The sequence below is a fragment of the Leucopleurus acutus genome (assembly GCF_964270905.1).
Source record: "Leucopleurus acutus genome assembly, chromosome: 11".
NCBI lineage: Eukaryota > Metazoa > Chordata > Mammalia > Artiodactyla > Delphinidae > Leucopleurus > Leucopleurus acutus.
Genome location: NC_139152.1, coordinates 23,052,307 through 23,072,789, shown reverse-complemented (window position 1 = coordinate 23,072,789; position 20,483 = coordinate 23,052,307). Strand labels below are relative to the sequence as shown.

General features: G+C 42.3%; 1 protein-coding gene across 8 annotated transcripts in view; it reads right to left on the bottom strand.

Moving 5' to 3' along the window:
* Positions 1-16,871, bottom strand: part of PPFIBP1 (PPFIA binding protein 1) — a 174,327-nt gene extending 157,456 nt beyond the window's left edge. For all 8 annotated transcript variants that reach the window (XM_082851077.1, XM_082851072.1, XM_082851078.1 and 5 more), the window contains exon 1: positions 16,760-16,871. The gene's annotated coding sequence lies outside the window, so the exon portion shown is untranslated. The remainder of the gene's footprint in view (positions 1-16,759) is intronic.
* Positions 16,872-20,483: the final 3,612 nt, after the last annotated feature.

Here is a 20,483-nt window from a genome sequence, read left to right as displayed (position 1 = left end):
AATTTCATTAATCACTGATACGTAGCTATATCCATGTTTCTCAGAAAGCATATACACACGGTATGAACTATATAAAAGCACAACTCTAATTTATGAATTCATATAAATTACATTTTTAAAAGGCTTTCCCATCCTTGTCTCTCTCCTGCTACTAAAGAGAGGGCAGGGAATGGAAAAACCACAAAGCTACAGATCTAAATTTCTCAGAATAGGAATGAGAGCATTAGTTATTAACCCAATAAAGCCCCATCCTCATTAACTTTTCCCCATTCCAATACTAGGTTGATGTATTGTTGAAAATGCAATCATGGCTTCAGGGACAGAAAAACAAGACGGTCCAGGGCATATTTTAAAGAAGACTCCCAAAGGGTGTTATCTTTAACTCCATAGAAACAAGACTGCACTGGATTATAATTCTACAATAACAACATTTATAATTACTTGGCTCAATTTATTAAAATGGACAAGTCTGAATAAACATACAGTAGAAGTTAAACAGCAAGACAACCCTCCTGTTGAGATTCTTTAGTCAGAAATAGCAATAATATTAGCAAAGTTTTTTTTTTAAGTGGTTAACAAGGTCTAGCGTAAGGACCAGTCAGATCTAACCCAACTTTTATATGGTATGAAAAAATGATTTATTTAACAACTCTTCTCCTAAGTTATTTAACAACTTTGTATTTTCTTGTGATTTTCTATAACTTTAACGCTGCTCTGTTACCTGAATGTTTATGATACATGGACAAATAACAGCTCCATGAATAATGTCAAAATTCTCAACTATGTGTAAAGGAATGCCTGAGTTATTGCCCTTCTAGAGAACTGTCTGTGCTTTGTACATAAACACATAGACAAAGCATGTTTTATTTTGGCTGTGAGTATAGTCCTAAACTGGGGGTTCATCAGGAAATTCTCCAAGCAGAAGGATTTCAGAGAAGTACGCGACTTAGCTACACCAGAAAAGAAAATCTACTGAACAGGAAAATAAGTAGGGTAGATAAAGAAATGCTTCTTGCACTTAAATATAAATAACATTTACTAAAATTTCACAAGTCTGAGCAGGTTTACCAGCTATTCTGAAACTTTTAAACAAAAAAGAACAAAGGCATTTTCAGCATTGAGACGAGGAAACAATCGTTACTGAGCTTCCACAATGAATGGGCCAGGCACTGTGCTGGGCATCTTGCATGTACTATCTCAATTTCATGCTCCTACAAGGTAGACACTGTTGTTCCCATTTTAGAGACGCAAAAACCAATTCAATACGCTAAGACATGACTATCTTAGGATTCCAACCAAGATATATCTGACTCGAAAACCTAAAACAGTTGCTGCTACCCTCTGCCCAACAGCATCACCAAGAAATTACTCCAAGAAATTACAGTGATGGAATTGTTTCATAAGCTCCAGATTTTAATTATGCTTTTATTGAGTCGTGGTTTCCTTCAAATTAACGGAGATGAAAATAGTGTTTAACCTCATAAAGTTGAGGTGAGAAGCATATTAGAAAGCTCGAGTGAAACGAATGTGCAGAACAGGTGAGCACTGGTTGTTACTGCTACTTCCCTCTTCGGGCTTCGGCTAATGCAGCTGGTGACCTGCAAGTGAGCAGGGCTGTGGGCTCCCGTGAGCCCACTGCAGGGCAGGGAGCCACTTCCAGAGGCTGAGCAGCACACAACCTGAAGCCTGAGAGAATGGACCTTGACAGCGAGTAGACAGGCCCCGTCTCGGGCTCAGTCTACCTTCTCCTGCACTAAACAAACAAATCGTTGTGGGCCAACTCTGTGCCAGGCACAGCCACAGGTGGCTCAGCCAGCTGCTGGTCCCAGGCGCTCAGCCACTTGGGAATCTCTGGAAGGCCCCCTGCCTGCTGAAGCTCACTCCCACCCTGAGACAAAGGAAATTTAAAACAAAACCGAATAGGCGGGGTCCCAACGAGAGCCTCATCCTTTCTAATCAACTTTCCCTATTCTTTCTTTCTCTCTCTCTCTCTCTCTCTCTCTGTCTCACTCACCCACTCACACACACACACACACACACACACACAGATATACACACTCACGCTCATGTGAAGGGTTTCCATGGTACATAGTGGGTGCCCATATTAGACCAAGCACTTTTATCCTCATTAGGAAACTCGACAGCAGTCTACTTTGGGACAGAATTTTAAACACTGATGACTCAGTATGGTGACTTCCAGAGCAGAAAGGGTTCATCTGAATATAGATGAAGGAAGGTCGAAGATCCCCAGTGGAAAAGAAAATCAACAGATTTGACTACATAAAATTTTTAAAATTCTGTATCACTAAAAACAAAAACTTTTTAATCAGAAAAATTAGGAAAAAAAACTAGGTGAAAATATTTGCAGTAACTATGAGAAAGGGTTAATAAGGGTAAATAAATGACATACATAAACTAGAGTTTATGACAAATGAGAATAACACTTAATTCCTAATTGATAATATGGGGAAAGTATATAAACAGTTTGTTAAACAGGAAATACGGCCAACAGTCATATACATGTTTGACCTCATAAACAGCAAATAAATAAAAAATAAAAATGAAATGCCTTTTCTACTAGAAAGGTATCAAATGTTATTAAAATGAGAATATCACTGCTAATGGCAGCAAAAATTAGTAGAAACTTTCTGGCAACTGACATCTACATGGATCAAGATATCCAGGCACTGTGACCCACACCCTTTGGTTCTGCTTTTGGTCATCTCTTGTAAAGATGGGAATGATCTGAAATACAGAAAGATGCTCAGCAAACACTGAAAACAGGCTGTATGTGCTGGATGGGATTAAATAAATCATGAAACACCCATAGATGGAACATCTCACAGTCCTTAGAAATAATATTTAGAGATATTATAGTAGTGTGAGGACATGCAAATAAAACAATGTTAAAGGGAATTCCCCGGCAGTCCAGTGGTTAGGACTCCATGCTTTCACTGCCGTAGGCCTGGGTTCAATCCCTAGTCAGAGAACTAAGATCCCGTAAGCCCCACGGTGCGGCCAAATAAATAAATAAAAATTAATTGGGGTTTCCCTGGTGGTGCAGTGGTGGAGAGTCCGCCTGCCGATGCAGGGGACATGGGTTCATGCCCCGGTCCGGGAAGATCCCACATGCCGCGGAGCGGCTGGGCCCGTGAGCCATGGCCACTGAGCCTGCGCGTCCAGAGCCTGTGCTCCGCAACAGGAGAGGTCACAACAGTGAGAGGCCCGCGTACCGAAAAAAAAAAAAAAAAAAAATTAATTAAGTAAAAATAAAGTGGGACACAAAATTACACACTCAGAATATTTCAAATATGGAAAAAAATACATGAATGAAAAAAATGGAAGGAAACACACCAAAGGTAGTTGTACTTTTGTGTGGCAGGAATACTGAGGACTATCTTTTTTAAATTGCGTCTTCTTTATTTTCTATACTAACCAAATCTTCTAGAAGGCTCATATATTACTTTTATAATTACAAAAAATTTTAATAACAGCCTCAACTTCAAATCCACAAAAAAAAAAAAACAAAAACGATGTAAATCCAAAAGCTCTCCAAGCCTATACACACCAAAACACTGTGCAGTAGACGGGTAAGGCAGTAAGCAGAGGGAAAGGGGCTTTGTTTTAAACTTATAAACAATAAGCTTCTTGATGTGGAAACAAAAACTTTTCATGTCCCACTTATCAAAACACATTTTGGAAATTCACTAACCAAAACATTCTCCATCAGAGGATTTAAACCCACACACCAAAATTATCTCCACAGAACAAACCAGTTAAGCAAGCAGGAAGTTTATCAGGAACACCCTAAAAATTAGTAATTGTTTTTACAGCTTTGATAAATCCACGCCAGCTCATGTTAGTACACAGTGTAACACACACAGTCTCCAGTGAGTCTGTCACTTCTAAACAAGAGAGCATGAAATCCTTTAACACACACAGTCTCCAGTGAGTCTGTCACTTCTAAACAGGACAGCATGAAATCCTTAGCATAAGGCTTTTCCTCAGCAAGAATCACAGATATTCTGAAATTAAGCTTTTTGGGGTTCGCCCTCCCAAAAGCTGATTTTGCAGTCTTTGGGATTGTTTTCTTAGAGTAACAGTTAACTATGTCGAGCTCTTTGTATTCGTTATCTTGTTTCATCTTCAGGGGCCTACAAGGCAGGGTTTCTCAGCCTCAGCACTACTGACATTCGGGGCTATTCCTTTGTTGTGGGAAGGGGCCTGTCCCGTGCATTGTACGATGTTTAGCAGCATCCCTGGACATGATTTACTGAATGTCAGTCTTCCCTCCACCCCTAGTTGTGACACAAGGCATATTTCCTGACATTGCCAAATGATTACTACAGGGCACAATCACCCCAGTTTAAAACCACTGCTACAAACTAGGTGCTATTGTTGCCCCCATTTTACAAGTGAAGAAACAGACACAGCTATCGGTTCATCTAAATCCACAGCCCAAGATCAAAAACTATCCTGTCTTTGTGCACAGGGAGGAGGTCTATCTTACAATATAACCGATACTACTTGAGTCTCCTTTGCATCCCCACGGAGCCTCGTCTAGGCCCCAATGCATATTGGCCGAATGAACCATTCCTTTCATCACTTAAACATTCATTGAATCCCTACTGGGTAGCAGGGCCTGGCAACAAAGGCACAGTCATGGCCTTCAACGAGTATATAATCTATTTGAAGAATTAAGATATAACCAGAGATAAGCCATCTGGAGCATCCGTTTTGGGAAAAGCTTTCGGTTTCCTCATCTGTATGAGGGAGATAATGCTAATGTCGCCCTCATATTTAAGTGAAATGGAGCAAGCAAAGTTCCTAGCACGAAGAATAACTTCAGAAAAACAACTACATACCAAGTGCATAGTAATCCACAGGCACAGGCATTGGCAGAATCATGGCATCTCAAAAGCACTGGGCTGGAAGGAACCTTCACAAACAACCTGAACTCATCACCCACTTGGTACTTTAGCATTTTGAACTCTAAAAATTTAATTACCTGCTTCCAGCAGAGTTTGCAGGCTGAGCTCAGACTGAGGCTCTCAGCAAGGGTCTCTACTTTAAGAGGGCCTAGAGGAAAGAGGAGGGTTTAAGCAAAGAGAAAGACAACAGGAAATGTAGACGGTTGAGTGGACTTAAAGCGCTCCAGGGGTGCAGAGTCTGGGTCTGAGCACAGCCAGCACGAAGACAAGCTTGGAGAAACAGGCCAAGATCAGATGAGGTCACAAGTGACACAGTGGTGACTGACCAGGTGAGACCTAGTACATTTTTCTCCTGAAAAAGCAACGAAGGGCTAAAAAACAAAAAAATAACATTAAAAAAACCCAAGGGCTGCTCCAAGCATACACCCAACTTACATTATGAAGTTGGAGAACTTAATTTCTCAAATTAAAAGATCAGCGTTCCAACTGCTTCACAGCATTCCCCGAGAACAACAGGCAAATACGTGCTCTAGATCTATGCGAGTGAAGGTTTTGCCAGAACAAGGAGTCAATTTTCCTCCCCGTGTCCACAGGTCCTCCTGTTCTCTAGGGCACCAGCATAGCCCAAGGAAACAAGAGCCCAGAGAAGCCAGATCTTCTCTTTGTTAAATCTGAATTTTCAATAAGTGAAATCTCCAAAACATTTAAGTACTGGCACAAATTTCTTAAATTACTGCGTAGGTCAAACCAAACCTGTCTGCAGGCAGTCTTCATCCCAGGCCCACCAGTGTGAGAACTCTGCTGCAAGCCAGAGCCCGCAGGAGATCAAAGCAAGGACCAGGCAGGGCAGGGTGGCCTTGTACCAAAGGTTTATTTGGAAGATGTGTCTGGCGATGAGGTGCAGAATACAGGGAAGAGACTAACTGCAGGGTCTATGTCAGAGTTGATGGGGATGTAAACCAAGGCATTGGCGGAAGGAATGGAGAGTGATTCAGAAAACACTTGAAAGGCAAATATGACAGTGCTGATGGCCAGGAGGGGGGTCTCTAGGATACCACACGCAAACCTGACCCACTGTAAACTTTGATAATGAAGCTGAGACTTTAAGAGCAGAAGGTAGCTCAGGCTTAAAATTGAGCTCTTTGACTTCCAAGAACCCGGGCAATCTTCACGGACTTGTAACCTGTAGTCACACACAGAACCCCAGGCTCAGAAATGCCCCACACCTGGTTTAATGCTCTGCTGTCATCATCAGGATTCCTAATGATGTAAACTTTGAACTTGTGTTCTGTAAATGAGGTCTGATGGCACAGTGGACCATGCATGTGAACAGAGGAGATCTGTTTAATACGTGTGGCCACAATTCCCTGCTGCCCTATTCATAATAGTGTTTGCAGGGCCCCATAAGCACAGAATTTCGGTGGACCCACGATGCATGGACTTCAATAAGACTCAAAGCGAGTTCAAGGTAAATGTGTTACAAATGCAACTGAGTAAGCAGGTGGGTGGGTACTGACAGCAACAAGAGGCCATGCTTTCCATTCGATCCAGAACTTGCTGTACATGTAGAAACAATGCAGTGTCTTTCTAAGAAACACGAACAACCAAAGAATCCTTTCATATCCTCTCTTACTCCTGTTACTCCCCTGTATTAACCAACCACTGACACTGAAGATGACGGCACAGAAGGAAAGACAGAGCAACCCATGGTTCTTTTTCCTTTCAGTCCTTCCTTCTATAAGCCGAAGATTGATAGACTGTGCAAATGGAGACGTGAAGTAAGGGTAGTCAGTTTTGTGCAGTGTTTCTTCTGTTCTGGTAGGAAGAATATACAAATGCATTTACAAACTACAAAATATTATGAAGTGTGTGACTTCAATAATTCTGCATACGTGTTAAACACTCTTATATTTGCATTTAATACTGGCATTGCATAAAATAAAGATGAACAATGAAATTCATGTTGATAGTTTTTATTTTTAACTTTCCTTCACTTAGAAGGACATTAAATAGCAAATAAACACCATGATGAGTAAAGAGAGAGACTATGGGAGAAAAGGAAAAGCTTTTATGTTAGTACCTTTAACAGCACTTTTTCCTGCTTTTTGAACAAGGGGCCACACATTTTCATCTTATACTGGGCTCCACTAATTATGTAGCTGGTCCCACTGAGAACCACTGAACTCAAGAATATTATGCCCATCTAAATACGCTGCCCACGCTTGGATACGTTTTTACTGACATCATTCAAAGCAACCCCCAAAGGACCCACCTATGGATTGATGGCAGTGGTGCTGATTTTTAGTACCACACTCTTAATTATTAGATTGCTTCAGTCCTTTTCTCATCCCACTCATGTCATCGCAACAACAAATCTGCTGAAACACCGCAACCCAATGTCTTTCGGCCAAAGATCTTTCTAGAAATAATCAGTTAAACTGAAGATTAAAGACCTTACCAGGAGCAGCATGGAATGCAGAGGTCTCTCTGCTGGACAACTCCCCCTTATAAAGTATTCCCTGGTGCTCTGGTGGTTCAGTGTTAACCAAACCCAGGCTGCTTCCCATCACTCAGGATGCTCAGGTTTTCCCTGACAAGTTGTCCTGCGAACCATTCAGTGTGGTGTCTAAAAATTCCTCCTTCAAATACAGTCAAGTTTTCCTTTGTCTCATTTCATTCTCCTCTTCTTTTCTGTGCCACTACTTTCCACTTCAATAAATTAATCTCTTGCCTGGAGACACATCCTGGCAAATGTGTCAGTTTGCATTGTTTAGATGAGAGACTTCTGTCATTCTTTCAAATGTTTCCTCTGTCCCAATAATCCTGGAGAGCCAGGCTCTCAGGAGCCTGAGTTATTTGTCTATGAATTTCCTCCCACCGTCTCCTATTAGACTGAAGAAAAAAAAAAAACATGCAGACTCCCTGGGGTGAAGTCACTCAGCTCTTATCTCTTCCAATCACATTTTTTCCCCAATTTCCCCATCCTTTCTTCCATTCCATCTGAAGGAGCACTCTTACAGATTTCAAAGCTAACCCACACTCTCCGCCTAATTTCAATCTATCCCTCTCCTTCTCACCTCTTGTTTGCTGCTTTCATATCACCCTCTCTGCCTGGACCTTCCTCAAACCCACGCTGTCAGAGCACACTATCTCCTTGCTCAACTCCTTGAAAGGCTGGGCTAACGGGACAGCCTGAGGTTCATCACCTCCCATGTACTTCTCAATCTTCTGCATTCTGGATTCCACGTCTACTGTGCTGAAACTGCTCTCCCAGCTCACGAATGGCCAGACGGCTGGACCAGGGGCCGTTTCTCAGACCCGTCCTTGTAATGGGTCTGCGGCACTGGATGGCGTGGACGGTCTACTTGTGTGGGTGTGCTTCATTCCCTTGCCACCATCAACCTCCACCTCTCTGGGCATTCCTGCTCTGTCACCTTTAATAACTTTTCTTCGGCCTGACCATGTCCAAATGTCAAGAGTTCCCTGAAGGTTGTGTCCTTGTTTCTTTTTTTATTCTGCATCCTCTTCTTTGGCGAGTTCACCTACTCCCGCTCTTCAGGTAGCAGCCCTATGGAGATGGTCCATCACTCGAGGGACTAAACTCCAAACCTGAATTTCTAAATTCTTGCTTAACATCCTCATGTGAATAAAATCAACTAACAATTCTTAATAGCTTTTCACATGCCATGTACAAGTGGTTGAGGATACGGACCCTGGAGACTGTACCTATCTGCATTTAAATCCTGAGTCCTGTGACTTCCCTGGTGGCGCAGTGGTTAAGAATCTGCCTGTCAATGCAGGGGATGTGGCCTGTGAAGATCCCACATGCCGCAGAGCAACTAAGCCCATGAGCCACAACTACTGAGCCCACACGCCACAACTACTGAAGCCCACGTGCCTAGGGCCCATGCTCCACAACAAGAGAAGCCAACACAATGAGAAGCCCGTGCACCGCAATGAAGAGTAGCCCCCGCTCGACACATCTAGAGAAATCCTGCACGCAACAATGAAGACCCAACACAGCCAAAAATATATAAATTTATAAAATAAATAAATAGATAAATAAGTAAATCCTCAGTCCAACACATACAATTGTGTGGCCTTGGGAAATTCACTTAGCCTCTCTGTGTCCCAGATTTCTCATCTTGAATAAGAACAGGGCTGATGCAGGGATTAAATCTAAGTTAAAATATGTATGACACTTAGAACAGTGCTTGGTACATACCAAGTGCTATGTAAGCATTAGCTCTTATTATTGTTGTGGTGGTTATTCTCCTAAAAACCCAGTGAGACAGGTTCTATGATTTTACGAGTTTACACAATGAGAAAATGAAGGTAGGTTATTGTGGGTCATGATGGAATCTCAAACTCCAGATGATCAAATCTTAATTCACCATATTTCCCATTAAAATTTAACTTTTGCTGTGTGCCTTTCTTCAGGTTGTTCTATCCCTCCCCCCTCCCCTTGCCCCTCCTAATACCCCTCCTAACATTTAACACACTATTCCAAGAGTCATTTTTATAAAGTAATAGTTCTCAGATCCCTCCCCAACTTACACACTAAAAAAATCTCATTTTAAAGCATTATGTCACTCTTTTTAAACCCTCTGAGATCTGGCTATCGTATCTTACCTCTCTTAACAATAGTGATCTTTCCATCTTATCTTTCTCTGACACTAATCTAATTATATTCTACACTTTGCTCCAAATCCAAGCATGCTCATTCCCCTCACTGCCTCCTCAAAAAGTCCTACTCATCCTTCAAGGCCCATTCAAATCCTACCGCCTCTAGTGGGATCCCACTAGACCCAATCCTTTGCTCAAGTTCATAGCTCAATGTGCTCTCTCACAGCACAATCTTCCACCACCTACCTTCAAGAGGCCCAACAAATTGATTTTTTAAACTTTAATACTTTTTATATTTCAAGAGTAATGCATGAGTGTTGTAAAATAAACATTAATATGCTATAAAAAAAATTAAAGGTCCCTCAACTTCCCTGCCGTCGTCATCCCATCCTCCACAAACCACCCCATTTAGCAATTTTTCTCCTGCATTGACAAATATAACTTATACATGTATGCTTGGTGGCTTTTTTCCTTAAAATACATATCACAGACATCTGTTTAAGTCAGAATATTTTTCCCCAATTTTTTAACAGCTAAATAGTTTTCCAAATCTGTTTTTTACTATTGTTATGTGTAAGGAGGGTCACCCCATTTCTGCCCCCATCTCCTGTATATGCATATTCTTAAGGATAAAGACCGTGTTTTATTCGTCCTTATATCTCCAAGAGGACCTTGTACCACGGCCAAGAATTGCTTAACAAATGTTCAATGAAATAGTAAATATATCCATCATCGATCCAGTGTTCACTGTGTGCCAGGACAACAGCTGCTGATGCTTCACATATATTGCAGGTAATCCTCATTACCCACCCAATTATTTCCATTTCACAGAAGACAAAATCACACAGCTCATAAGGACAGGAGAGTCTAATCTATAATACATTTGTCTGACTCGGGAGCCCACCCCCTTCATCTCTATGCTTACAGGTACTAAAACTGTCATAAGAATACCTTTGCTTTTTCAACCAAAGTTGGAGAACAGAAAAACTCCAAGTATTCTGGTGTAGGCAGGTGGGACTGAGGATAAGAGACGGGTGTTGTTTTGGAATGAATGTTAAGTACATGGAGGGAAGTGGTTGCAGCCATAAAGCTAATCTACCATTCAGCCATTCAATCTATGTTTACTGAGAACCTACTAGAAGTTGAATGACTTGCCTCCCCTTCTTAAGGCTCCTCACATTCTCCTTCAGTAATAGCTGCCACCATTTGCTGAAAATCTATGTACCAAATTTGTCATTATTATTTCTATTAATAATTTCTAATACTGACAAAAATTCTATGAGACAAACATCAGGACCACATCTTACAGAGAGGAAAACTGAGACCTGAAGAAGTTAAATTTCTTGCCAAGATTAGACTGTAACGAATAGCCAAGCCAAGATTCAACTTGAGGGTCTGCAGGGCTCCAAAGTCCGAACCCTTGTTCTGTCATCCAGGATGCTGCCTTTGAATTCTGAGAGAAAAGATGAACTATGACTTCTTTAAAATTTAAACTGTCAGGATCACATTTGGCTTCAAGTAACATACCCAACTTCTGTGGCTGAACCAAATGGAGATTTATTTTTCTCAAAATAAATCAAGAGGTGGGCAGACCAGGTCTGGTACAGCCGTTCCAGAAGGCCATCAGATTCCCAACCTGCTTACCCCTCAAGCTTCTCGTCTTTGGTCACAAGATGGCTTCTCCGCTTAGAAAACAGCATCCCTGCTCCTGGGAGAAAGAAGTACAAAGAAAAACAGCCTCACCGGCGAGCTCACAGAGGCCGTTCCCTTATAAGAGTGTGTGGGAGAGCCCCTCCCAGTTACTTGCATCTCACTGGCCAGGACTATGTCGCCTAGATACCACCCAGCTGCAAGGGATTCTGGGAAATCAACCTTTTTTTTTTTTAAACTATCATGGTGAAAGGGTAAGCTGGGACAAAGTGAGACAGTGGCATGGACATATATACACTACCAAACGTAAAATAGATAGCTAGTGGGAAGCAGCCACATAGCACAGGGAGATCAGCTCGGTGCTTTGTGACCACCTAGAGGGGTGGGAAGGAGGGAGACGCAAGAGGGAAGAGATATGGGGACACATGTATATGTATAACTGACTCACCTTGTTATAAAGCAGAAACTAACACACCATTGTAAAGCAATTATACTCCAATAAAGATGTTAAAAAAATTAAAAAATAAAAATAATAAAATAAAATGGTTCAGCTGTAGAGAAAAAGTGGGCAGGATGGATATGACTGGGCATCTATCTGTGTCTGCTCCACAGGGTAATGTAGAATGTAAGTCACCCTAGAGAATCAAGGGACCCTGAGAAGAAAGCAATAGAAGAACCTTAAATCTGTGTTTAAAAGCCCCCTTGGCTGTGCAAAGTCACCCACTGATGGGGGTGGAGGCTGGAATAATGTGAAAATTTTACAGAAGCATCCAAACAGCTGATCCAGAGGAAAAACACCAAGACCCAGGTGACTTCACACAAACCGTCCTGGCAGACTCACAGGTTTAATCAGTGTTTCCCCTGAGTCGTCACTGTTTCCCTTCCTCCAGCTCATTCACTTGCCAGAGTTACGTTAGATGAGAAGCTACAGGCTCATTTGACTCCTCCATCGTTCATAAGAAAAAGTAGAGCGAGTTCAAATTCCAATTCAAGCAAAATAAAATCCTCGACCATGTGTTGTTATGAGAAGCATTATCTTTAGAAAGAGATAATGGTTGCAGGGATATTATTTATGCAACTGCAGCCACACTACCAAGTGAAGGAGACCATAGAGTTTTAGCCTGTTTGCATTTTCTTTCAAATAAAGTAAGTTCGATAAACGTTCCTCATAAAAACCTCATACAGTTCTGTGATGGCGAGATGATATTTGTGAAAAGTACTATATATGGAGAGAAGGGTGAAAGAAAGCCAGCAAAAGGACTTCTGTGAGCTATATCCTAGGCTCACAGGAAATACAAGATGACACAGCCATATTCAATGGTATGGTTCATAGTTACATTCATAGCATGGAAGAGGTAAAACCGTTTCCGATGGGCCCACCTACTTCTTCCCAAGAACTACCTTGCTTGCCTAAAGAATTTGGCCACTTACTTATGAATGGACTTGCCACTGAAAACAGCATCTTTAGTCTCTCTCTCACCAGGTAAAATTAAGTTTTCCTTTGTTAACCAACACACAACACGAGGAATCAGCATACCTGCTCCCTTGAACTTGCATCTGCTTTTTTTTGACAAATGCTTAATTTCTCTAAGTTAAAGGAGAGGTGAAAATACCTAGCCTTACTCTGGAGTTCAAAGGGTGTCCATAAAATCTGTGGCCAGCCCCAAAAGTTATGGTACTTGATCTTCTTCCTCCACGGTCCACATTTGAGGCATGAGCCTCTACCAGAATGACTGACAGTCAATGCAATCTGAGTTTGTACAATTCCTTCAGTCATGGGCATTTTTAGGTGCACCTCTATACAGAAACCACTCCACGATCTTTCTATTCTGAACTCATTACATTTGCCAACAAAAACAAGGATGTGAATGTGGGCCAGTCAAAATGTGAGTCACACCAAGTTCTAGGGAGACACGCAACCAAAGTGCAGTGACAAACTGAGACAACACACCCACCTGGATCACTCAGAGTCCAAACCCACATTTCAGAAATAGAAGCTCTTCAAGGGGCACAGGCTGGTAGAGGTTTCACTCAAACCCTCCTCTCCTTCAAAAACCGCCTAACAAGTGTGCAAACTTAAAACTCCTGGCAGGGCCCACTTTTCCATCTAAAATCCAGTTGTTTGGTGTTTTAGATCCTTAAAAGTGGGAAAAAGTATTGAAGGGAAAGAAACCCTCACCACTTGGCTTTTTGAAACATTATCAACCAATGCCAAACTGGCATCAATAATTACTATATTTAAAATAAAGAGTGTAAAAGAAATAGAAGAGTCTTTGTATTTTCTAGGGTGGGTTAGTTCAGTTTCGGTTTTTTAATCCATTAGCTCCATTTAATAAAGCATCGGTCTTTATGGTGGTGATATATGTGACAAAAGCTGTAGGCTTTTGGCTAGGAAAATGGTTCCGACGTGCACTGCTATGAATTTGAGAAACAAAGGCCATAACACACTACAGATGCAAAGAACTGCACAAGCCCAGAGTGGTTTTTGGATAGTGTCGATTTGGGGTCAGTTTGATGACTGATTTAATTGTGAAATTATCAACCTTTAGGTGAAGGGAAATGCTGGCCAGAGGACACTTTGTTCCCTTTGTCCCCAAACAACACCCAGTGTCACTAACCTTAACAGCTTTGACTCTCATACTTAAACCCATCTGTTCCACCATGGTTAGAAAACAATAATAAAATCATGGCTCCCTGAAAGATTTCACAGTTGGCTGCTCAACTGGGATTTTTTTAATTTGAAAACTAATATGACTTTCTAGGGAAATCTCTGGGAATAAAGAAGTCATTATTGTGCACTGTCTCTTGCCTATGTTTTCGCCTTGAAGGAATGTTTCTTTAATAAAGAATCAAGACACAGACCCAAATGTGAATAGATAGTCATACATTTCATTCACTCATTCATTCATTGTTTTGAACAGGTAATTCAAATCAGGTCAGAAACATGTAATAAAAGACAGAATGATGAATGAAGTCTTCTTTAACAGTTGGAAAAATGTGCTATTTGGGATATACATATTTTTAAAAATGGGAGCTGAAAACCTCAAAAAGTTAATTTAACAAATTACCAACATAATCTAAATTAACTATAAAAATACAAATATTTCATGAATATGAACAACAGGTTTTAAAAAGAAGTCAGCTAGTCAGTAACTAAGGGGAAAATAATGACCTTGTTCTGATTTATCTCATGCTGGCACAGTGAGTGACAAAAAGACCACATAAACAGTTGATGAACTCTCTCTCACTGAACTTGTTTCCAAAAAATGTCTACAATGCCCTTGACATTAGGCACTATTGATCTGCAACAACAGTGTGCCCTGAATTTCAAGTCAACATCTGCCCACAAAGGCCAGATTATCATTTTTTTTAAAGTAGCTATCAAAACTATGATAGTTGCTGGTCAAATAATTTAACCAAAACCTGATCCTACCTTTCTCAATAACTCAAACGTCTTTCAAGTTTTGTCCTTTAAAAGCACCATGTTTTACGATACCACATCTGCCTCCTACACACAGATGGAGAAAGAGAAATACTGGTTAAAACTAAGTATGTAAAATGACTGTTACTCCACAAACTGTGAATGCAATTCAAAGCTTTGTTATATTCAAGTCCCTAAGCCAGGACTCGCTTCTTGGAAAGAAGTATAAATCCGAATTTGGCACATCAGGATAACATCCTAAAGATACCACTTGACTGATTTTTGCAGCTCTGTCTTTCGGTATCACAAACAGCAGCCTTAACACTCCATCAGCCAAGGCTCCAGTGAGCTCACACCAGCCCACAGGAGTTCCACCTCACCTCCTGCTCTTTCCTGCTGAAAAAGTACATTGGAAAATACCGTATGTTCTATGTACTTCCTACAGAACATAAACAGAAAAGACTTGGTCACCATTATTTCAGTGACATTAGGCAACTTCTGTTTCTTAGTCCAAAACACAAACCAAAATTAAAATGTTCTGGCCTTTCCGGTGAGGCATGCCTTGCCTTTGCAAAAAGCCTACTCTTAATCCACACTGTGCTAATTAAATTTTTCAAGAGCAATACAGATCCAGGTGTTTTATAAACAAGAGCAAACAAAACACTTCTCTTTTTGCCCTGACACCTAAATGTCATCAGGCTAGAAAGAGAGAGAACCCCATCGACGAAGTCCTCTATCGCCACACTTCCCGACTTGGGTTTATTAGATGCAGTGATGTGGCTTCTTTCTTTCCTCCTCTCCCGGAAATGCCCTTACATACAGGCACCTGGGATGCAGCTTTTGACTCACAAAGAAGTCCACGCCCGTTTCCTCCCGACCTGGCAAGAGAAGGATCCTCACTGCTGAAGCACTCTGGTGAAAGAAAAGGGAAACTTGACTCAGAAGTCTCAGCCCAAACACTTTCCTTCTCCAAAAGAAAGAGCCTTCAGAACTGAGAAGGGAGGGTTCTGAGTAAGCTTATGACTCCATAATTTTTTCCCCAGAAAGTTAATCCTACTAGTGACCCAGGCACACAAAATCTCTAAACAAGAAACAGAAAGGATTTGAAACAGGAAATAAACACAAAATCAGAATTCTATACGTCCACTTATCAAAATACCATTTTGCTCCTGACTTGCAATTGCTTCCCCTAAATACCAAACTGGGGCACTAAATCAAGTTCTTCTTCTATTGCTCTCTGCACTTCTTATTGAAAGGAAGGATTTGTTTTGGTCCCACATGTTGAAAAATTCATGTTCCTCTAATTAAGAGTTTGTATGCCGCGCCTTCTGCCACATTTCCCTGTTAAAACTCGCTCCTCTAAAAAAGATCCATGAAAACAACTACCAGCCCTCATCCTTCTCTCAAACAGCCAAAGAAAACAGATCTGAAGATTCTCAGCAGCCTTCCTAAACCCTCCAGAACACAAAGTTGGCAACCAAAGGAATTCTCCGTTAAAATATGAGTGAAAGAGAGCTGGCGTTGAAATGTGCCCCAAGAGACTGGTTTTCCCACAAGCTCATAATTAATACACCCCATGTGAATTTCTCACATCCTGACTGGACTGTATAAAAGGATTTTTTATGTTCCTATATAAGAATATATAAGAATAACGATGACAGACTTTCATTTATATCAACATGGCCACAGGCGAGCTAAAAAAAATACAAAACTTTTGTTCTCTCTCCAAGAGCATAATTTTTGAGTCGATATTCCATAAACTTTTTGTGACATTTTAAAATAACACCCCCCCCTACACACACACACACACACACACACACACACACACACACACACACACACACACCACGTCTCTGATTGGGGGTCTCAAGTATTGCTAGGAGACTGGGGTGTGGAGGGTTTAAGTACCCAGACAAGATCTTACAGGTCCTATCCTGGAGGTATTCTTCACACATAAGCTAGTTGGGAGCCCCAGGAGTTAAGCCCTTACCCCACCCCCAAAAAAGTGCCCGTTCCCAATGGGAAACAGGAGGGAGCTGGAAAAGGAAATCGAGCGGCGAGTAGGGGCAACTGCAACCACACAACGGTGCCACTGCCCTCCGGTCCCAGAGAGGAGCCGTAACTCCCTTACCTGCCTGAGCGAAGAGAGCCGCCGGCACGACTTGCAAAAGTTCTGGTTCACCTTCGCCCGGAGTTCAAAGCGCCGGCACGCTGGCCCCGCCACAGGCTGGCTACCCCGAGTCCTCTCCCGCCCCGCTCCCGCCTTCCCCACCCTCTCGGCCCTACACCATGTCAGGAATCCGGGCAGGCACCGAGCTGGGAGCTGACATCACTCCCAGTCCCAGGTACCTCCCCTCCCTCGCGCCCTCTCCCCTCCCCGCCGCAGGAATGAGCCAAAGAGAGTGCGCGGGGGGGGCGACGGCGCGCCCCGCCTCGCGCTGATTGGGCCCGCGGACTGTCATTCAGAGGAGCCCACTAATTTTACACATTCCTCGCAGAGCCCGGCGAGGGCTGGAAGTGGGTGTTGATGGAAAAAAAATGCTGCCTTTCCTGCTCTCTCTAAGGGAAGGAGAATAATGGTACGGGGCAGATCCTTGCGGGTCCTGTTTTAAACTTCTCTTGGTGCATTTACCATCTCCCAGGTCAGAAACGAAACTAACCCACCCAAGCCCCCTTTTGAAGGAAAAACAATCGCCTCTGTGTCACGGGCAAGTCCGAGTCCGGCGGCGCGTGGAGCAGAAAATGGCTAGCTTGAAGTCAGGCAAATAAAAGAAACCGCCAGCTCGCTCTGCTACCCTTTTATCTTGGGACTGCTGGGCGTTCCCTTAGAAGGGAAATTTAGAACTTCAAAAGCACCTCGGGAAGATATGGAGGGGAATCCTCTGGATCGTTAACCAGGGGCGTTTATCGACCGTGTGGTTGCTTTTGCTTTTAGCGACGAAAATCACAGCACGCGAGCTTCCAGGCAAATAAAATTGAACCTCCGAAGAAAAATAACTATTTACCTTTCTAAAGACCCTAAGTCTGCTGTTTTCATGCACAACTGAAAAGGGGGGAAAATCTCACAATTGAGTTCAACAAGCCACATGAGAATAATTACTGTTGAATGAAACCAATTGCAGTGGCTGAGCTATCAATTAAGAATTAACTAACGTTTAACACGGGCGTGTATCAGGCAGTGTAATACCCCTGGCTAACAGAACAGAAAGATTCTCAAGAAATGGGTCTTTCAGTTTGCCTAATAACTACTCCAAGGCAGGGCTGAATGGTGAAAAGTGGCCCTCTTTATATGAGATATAGAAATATTATGCATCATCTTCTGGAATTACAATGAACTAACCATTGACTTTCTGTTGGTTTTTATTGTTTGTTTTTTGATGGATGACAACATGTCATACATTTCTCCGTTCTGCCAAAGATTGTAGAAGGGATGTACAGAGTCCACCACTGTGTCTCATATAATCCCCATAACCATCCTGTAAGGTGAGCGTCATTAGCCCCATTTTAACATAAAGGAATCAAAGGCTCAGCCAGGTTACATAAGTAAATTGCTCCAGAACGCCCAGAACTGCCGTTGAAACCAAAGTTCATTCGATTCCGAAGCTATTTCTTCTCTTTAGAGTAGGGATGGCCCACAATCTACACACACACAAACACTGTAATGCTAAAAATAATCCACAGACCCAGGCCAGTGCTCTCACAGACCAACTTCTATACTATTACCATCGTGCTGTTTGTCAAGCCTACACTATTCCAAGCTCCTAACATATTTCTGAATCCATTTTTCCCCTGCACTAAGTCTTTCTGTGCAAGACATCCAAATGAATTTGCTAAAACAGTTTGGTTTTGCTATCAACATCTTCCTCTAAATCAGGCCGCCCTTTCCCTGCAATTCTTAGCTGGCCATTTAAAACTCTCCCCGATCTGGCCTCTATGTACCTTTCCCACCTTATCTCCCACTTCAGTCCTGGGAAACATTCCACTACAAACTGGTCTACTTTCATCTCACCTTCTCGCCTACCTGGAATCCCCACTCTCTTCTGTGTGTGAGAGCTCTGTGGGGTTTTTCATTTTGTTTTGTTTTTGAGAACTTTTAAGATCTACTCTCTTAGCAACTTTCAAAGACGTAATACAGTATTATTAACTATAGTCACCATGTTGTACATTACATCCCTATGACTTACTTATTTTATAACTGGAAGTTTGTTCCTTTTGACCCCCTTCTTCTGTGTGTTAAGTCCCGCCCTTCTCTCAAAGCCTAACGTCCTTGTCCTTGCTGTGCCCTACAGAGGACAGAAAAAGTGGTCCATTGTCCAGTTCTGCAACTCACTTGCTGTGTAACTTTGACCAAGTCATTAAAACAACCATCAGAAACCACCTCCTTTATAAAATGGGGCTGATAAGACTCAGATCAAAGGTTATTGTAAGCCTTATTGATACTGTACAGATGTGTAAACATATGGTTATATATGTCTAGTTATATACATTTCCTGTCTTCTCAAACTCTGAAGAGGATGCTGCATGCCTAATACCTCTTTGTATTCCTTCCACTCAATTCAAGGAAAACACTCAATAAAAATATAGGATGGAAAATAGATCAGCAGATCATCTCTAACCACCCTCCATTCCTTAAATGTACCCAAACCCCAAACGATCTCATAGCCAGAAACCATAACTACTTAACTATCTCCTCTCTCTCTCTCTCTCTCTCTCTCTCTCTCTCTCTCTCTCTCTCTCTCTCAATGCTTTGCCCACAGTCCTTCTGTCTTCCTGCCCTCCCACCATTCATGCAACAACCCTTAACCCCCTCAGGTATTTTCTGCACCAACCACTTAACCTGCCTCTTAGCCACTCACCCCTCCTTCTCCCTCAGTCAGGGACCCACTTGTCTGTCGTGCCTGTTGCCTCTCCCAAATGCCTTCCAACAGTGGCCGGGTGGCTACCAGTCATTCTTCCAGCCCCAGTCATAGGAAGCCTGCCAGGGTTCACATTCTACAACCAGCAGCAGGAGATGGGGGAGGGAATGTCCCACCCCCAAAAGGATGGCAGGATAGAATAACAGGAAGTTGCCTCCCATCCACTCTGCAGCTGGAGTGATGAGAGCTGCCATCCAAGTCCAGAAAACAAAAGACTCAGGAGGAAAACTGAAAACAGGCCAAGGCTGGGGCAGTAGTGTTCAGACCAGGGGTTCCAGAGTAGGTGAGGAAGGAACCAATGGGTCAGATTTCAGCCTCCTTCTCCCCTCTCTTCTTCCCCTTCCCCTTAATCAGAGTTACAGCTCTTATATGTTCTACATTTAGGCTTCACCGTAATGCTTCATTTTACAAACAGATCTAACACTTCAATGAATAGATTGAAACCAGTGGTCTCTGGGTATCTTGGGGAAGCCCCAAAGAATCAGGACATTGCAGGAAGCAAATTAGGATGCCTGATGAGCAGGTACCCAGAGTCTACCCACTAACCTGGATCTTAGCTGATTTAATGGAAAAGTCCATTTACAACTCCTGTGGTTTCAACACTGAGTAACTCTGAAGGTCTAGATCCCTATTTTCTGCCTAGTTATTACTATGATCAGCCTGACCTGTAGTACCTATGAGTTTTGCCAGATAATATCACTATGGGGTAGAGGTAGGGAAGAGGACAGCATGAAAGCAGGAAAAAACCTGCAGAGAATAACAACAGTAGAACTTGAAATGGACCCTAAAGGTCATCTGATGTAACGACCTACAGTGGTCCTGACAAGTACCCTTCTAACCCCTGCCTGAATTTATCTGGGGCACACGAGCTGGGAGAACATCCCACCACTGAAATTCTTTCTCCTGGGAACCCATATCCTGCTTTTCTGACTAGTCCCT